Here is a 5324-nt window from a genome sequence, read left to right as displayed (position 1 = left end):
AGCCACTGAGTTGGGTTCATCCTTCCTTCATAGGGCTCAACCCCAGTGATTTTGAAACCACGGGGCCACTGGAGTGTTCGGAGCGCCCCGGTGAACGCTGGGGGCCCTTTCGGGTTGTCGGCGCTGATATTAGCAGTATTACCGATGATGATCGGCTCTAGAGCTGAGTCCGGATTACTGTACTCTCGCTCATACTCCTAGCGGTGTCATACTTCATCTTCATGGCACCCAAAGCGACGTTGATCGATACGCCATCATGCATCCCGGAGCTTATTGAGGTGCACTCGGGCATCCTGTTCGACCTCTTGGTCGTGCTGGCGATGATGCTCGGCGTGGTGGCCTCTAGTTCCCCCCTAGGGAGGTAGTGATTGGTCGGCGAATTGGCTTTGACTGGGGCGGCGATTGGATCTAGGAACGGCTGATCGGCGAATCGCGCTTGTGGAGCACGAAGGTCTCTGATCCTCTCGGATATCATTAACTTGATAGTGTGCCGCTTTAAGCATAGCGACAACCTTGGCGAGCTCGGGCGTCTGCGAGAGTCATGCAAGCTCGTTGGCGGCTACCGCTAGATTGGCGCTCGGAGTCTTGAAGACGTCATGGCCGTCAACGCGGAGGAATTCTTCATCGAGGTTGCGATGGAGGATCCTTCCTTGCGAGTCGATCTGGTTATCATGAGCGGCCTCGGCCATCGCAAGGGCGCGCTCATTATCACAGTATTGCGCGTGGTTGACGTTCCTGTTTTCACGGGCGGCGCGTTCCTCATCAGTTTCATCGTTCTAAGGGGGGCTGTCGATGCTGATGTTGAAGATTGCGCCACCCCGGAAAGGCAGGAGAGGGGGTTGCTCGATGAAGGTCTCAGCGAGGGTCTCTGTGGAGCCTTAGGACTCGAAGTTCGGATTTTCCTCTAGGATGGTTTGGAGGGACGTTCCGGGACCTCGGCTGGGGTGCAGCATGTTGACGGTTGGTGGGAGTTGGTCGACGATCTGGTCAGCGAATTTGCCCCTAAGGGCACCTGATATGTAGCGGCGGCGTTGGCGAGCCCGAAAGGTAGGGTGGTGAGCCCCAAAGCTTGCTGAGCACTAAGCACCGATAGATCGGGATCGGAAGGTGGTCGGTGCTGAACGAGGGTGTCTAGAGCTGACTCAGCAATGGAGAGGCAATCGACGAGTTTTAGGCCGACCCGATCGATGGACTCGATCAGATCATCATTGTTGACATGCCTCCTCTGGTAGCGAGGAAGCGGGCGGCGAGCAGCTGATGAAGACGACCCTGGAAGTGGTTCCGAGATTGGATCTGTAGTCGCAGGTGCTAGGGTGGTCGGCGTAGAATGAATCTGCATCGGCTCGAGGAGCTCTCTGACTCCATCGGCATTGATGACCTATGTGATGGATCCAACCATGAAGATCTGGCCGGGCTACGGGAGGGACGAAGAGCCTGCGGAAAAAGCCATCTTGTTCGATAAGGAAACAGCACGCACACCCCTACCTGGCGCGCCAACTGTCGACAGAATATCGTTGGTAGTCCTCCGAGGAGTACCCCACGAAGGTAGATTGATCGGTAGAGGAGCGTGTAATCAAGAACAAGAAGGCAACAGAAACACACGAGTTATACAGGTTTAAGCCGTCAGTATGATGTAATACCTTACTCATATGGTCTATTGGTTTGTATTAGCTATCGTATGATTTGCCGTGATTTTGTAGGGGTCCCTGCCCGCCTTATATAGTCCGGGGGGAATGGTTACAAGTCGGTTAGATCTTAGAGATAACCAAAAAGTAATAACAGATTACAAGAATCATGGGATCGTACACATCCTAACAGATCTCGTAACATCTTCAGGATATACTCCCCATGTCTTGTGGGAGGCGCCGAGCAGAATCGTGCCCCGCAAGGCTTCTTCTCGTGGGCTGGGCCACCCCTATAGGCGTAGCCCATGTGGTTTGCCGTGGGTATCCGAGATCGTACCCCCCACAGTGGCCAGTACTACAAGGTCTTGACTCACAACAGGTCTATAATAGTACGGTCCTTAATCGACACAGGTAGGATGAGCACGACTAGGTGAACCTATTAGCCCAACTTACCTTAACAACCAGTCCCGCCTGGTCTCAATTTAAACATTATTATCATCATGGTATTCTTTCGACCCATAACAGAGTCGAGAAGAGTGAGGTAGACATATTTCCTATGAACGATGAAACCATCATTTGACTTCTATCGAAGTCTAAGCTTTACTAAGCATTAGGGGAAATGACCTACACATACTAACAGGGTACGACTAAGGAAACCTAAATATCAAGGTAATCATGCAGCAACGGTATTCGACCAACTACTAATTACTTAATGCACATCTCACAAGACTTAATGTGTAATAAAGATTTGTAAATACTAGAGAAGGGTTTATGCTCCAGGGCTTGCATGCGTTGTAGAGAATGTTAGTTCCACAGAAGGGTCCGGGGTTAGACTTGGCACCAACACCACCGGTGAATGGACCTCCTCCGAAACTTGATCAACACGAACCTTCTCACTCTCGCATACACTACACGTAATAGATGATGCTTTGCTTAACATAATGGACTACATGCCATGATGCATGATGAGAGGCATAACAAGTGCATGACAGAACTCTAACAAAGTTAAAAAAGTTGAGTACAACTTTCCTTCACCAAAGAACTAGGGTTATTATCATAAAGACATTTTTAATTATTTAATTAACAAGTTAATTTGTTATCATCATGAACTTAACATGAACCAGCAAGTTATTAACATTTTCCTTAACTTATGATCATTATAAGGAACTCATAAAACTTAACTAAATATTTAATAAAACCATTTTTATAATTATATAAACAAGTTGATTCAAAGCATATCAAGCAACTAATTACATTACCAAGGAACAGCAGGTTTTGAGTGTTCCAAGGTCCACAATCAAAGTATAAAATACACCAAAGTCATTTAAGTATTTATCTAAATCATTTTTAGCATTTATTAATTAAAGAAAAAGCCATTTAAACACACTTAAATTAATTAACCAAGTTACTCTTATCAAAACAGGACCAAACTTTTTGTGAAGACAGGTATTAGCATGTAAAGCATACACAAAAAGTTTCATGATTAAAGCATTAATATTTTAGCCTATAAAAATCATGCAAGGTCCATTTATTAATTAAAAGAGGTAATTTTTAAGCATACCAAAACTACTGATTATGGCAAAATTATATTTTTCCTATGTATAGCACATCATAGAAAGGCTACACAAAAAGTTTCACAATTTTATCAGCTCTATTTATTTAGTTATGAATTAAACCAGATTCAGCACATTTAAACATTTTCTGAAAAGATTAAATCGGCCTAGACTTTTCTCACCCACGCGCAGTCAGCCACAGAGACTGACACTGGCGTTGACAAGTGGGTGCTCGTCAGCGATGACCTCACCGGCGACGAGACAAGCACCGACAAACTCGCCACTCTCTCGCGCACACGCTAGTGCTATCGATTGAACTGCTAATGCACTGCTACACACGCAGCGGTGCACACAGCGGCCCGGCGGTGCTCTGGCGAGACGGAGGCGACCGACGACGACGACTCCAGCGACGGGGTTTGCTCTCACGCACTCCTCACGACCACAAGAACCCGCCCAAGGGGTCAATCGAGCGGATGAGGGCTAACAGCAAGCTCGCCCGCGGCCATGGCGGCACGGCGGGGCAGAGCTCGCCGGCGCGGCGGTGCTCCGGTCACTAGAGATCGGTAGGGGTTCAGCTAAGCGTTCAGTTAGCACCAGGAGCTCACCATGACACTGATGCGCTGCTTGGTTGAGTCAGAGTCACGGCGGGGCTGTGCTACCGGCGTTGGGGGCGACGGCGACGACGCGAACCGGCGGCAAGCCCGTGTTCCCGTGCGTCTGGAGCTCGTCTATAAAAACGGGCGAGCCGATGAGCAACATGGTGATAAAAGGAAGCGAAAGGAACAAACGGAAGGGCGAGTGAGATTCTGGAGCGGCCTGGCCACGGTGAGCTGCTCGCGGCAGCCATGGCGGCGCAGCCGCGGCGAGATCCGACGCTGGGAGCGATGCTGACGGAGCAGGATGACGAGAGCATGCTCAGCGGATGCGCAACGACGAGGCGAAACAACTGGTGCGAGGGATTGGTCTGAGGCGCTACGGCTGCGGCCAATTTGGCCGGCGAAGTGAGCTCGGCGGCGGCGGAGCTGAGAAAGCGAAGGAGGAAGACGGCGACCGACTCGGGCTTAAGACGGCAATACGAGGTGCGAGCGAAACGTCCAGGCGCGCCAGCAGCTGCTTGCGCTGCCACCGCGGAGCAGCTGCGTGCCGCGCACGCGTGAAGCGGTAAGCGAGGGCGGCGGCCATCGGCGAGGAGGCAGGCAGGCTGCTGCCGGTGATGTCACTGTTCACCGTCTGACAAAGCATCTTCCCCCTCCGTTTTCTCCCAAATCCAAAAGGCAACTTGATTGGCTCCAAAAACAAAAGTTGCGCATCTTGATTTTCTCTCCAACTTTGCTTCGAGGATCCTTCCCTAATTCTAGCTGGTTAGTGAGATATAAGGTGAAGAACATGGGTACCTTGAAACTGAACCTACTGAACTTCAGTTAGGGTTTTGCAAATTGTTCCAGTTAGCAACTTTGAGCAATTATTTAGTGAGTAATTACTGAGCAATCACCACAACCAAGGTGATCACTTCAAAGTATAAAGTTCACACTTTAAAATGGTACCAAGGTTGCACATATGTTTACATATGAAAAACATTCCATTAAATCCCCAAAGATTGCATTAAAACTGAAATCCAAAGGCCTAGTCAAAAATTGGCTGTGTGGATTTCAATGCTTAATTGTATTTTTGGAGCTCAAATTGAAACATGTTTCATATGTTAACAGTGTCCAACCTTGACACTAGTGTAAAGTATAAACTTACCACTTCAAAGATTATTTTAACAAAATTTTGTTTGTTTAATCAAATTTGCATATATAAAATCACAAAAAACCTTAATCACTATTATTAGCATCATTTCATGTAACAAAAGCAATACCACATATGCAACATATGTATGCAATAAATGAAACATAAAATGCACCAATGACATGATACTTGGTGATTATGCTTGATGATGCTCATGATCAAGTTTTAACTGTTTTTTAACATCTGGGATGCTACATTCATTTTAATATTAATGAGAATTATATACTACCTAAGTCGTGCATGTTGCTATTACACAGGTTCACCCAAGGAGAAGGACAAGAACACAAAAAGAGATGACTAATAGAGAAGGACCACACTCGAACCAGACTGTTCCGCAGAACAGTCTGAAAGAAATAGT

This window comes from Miscanthus floridulus, chromosome 11, assembly GCF_019320115.1.
Source record: "Miscanthus floridulus cultivar M001 chromosome 11, ASM1932011v1, whole genome shotgun sequence".
Taxonomy (NCBI): domain Eukaryota; kingdom Viridiplantae; phylum Streptophyta; class Magnoliopsida; order Poales; family Poaceae; genus Miscanthus; species Miscanthus floridulus.
The sequence above is the reverse complement of the archived record's forward strand: the minus strand, read 5'-3'. Positions refer to the sequence as shown.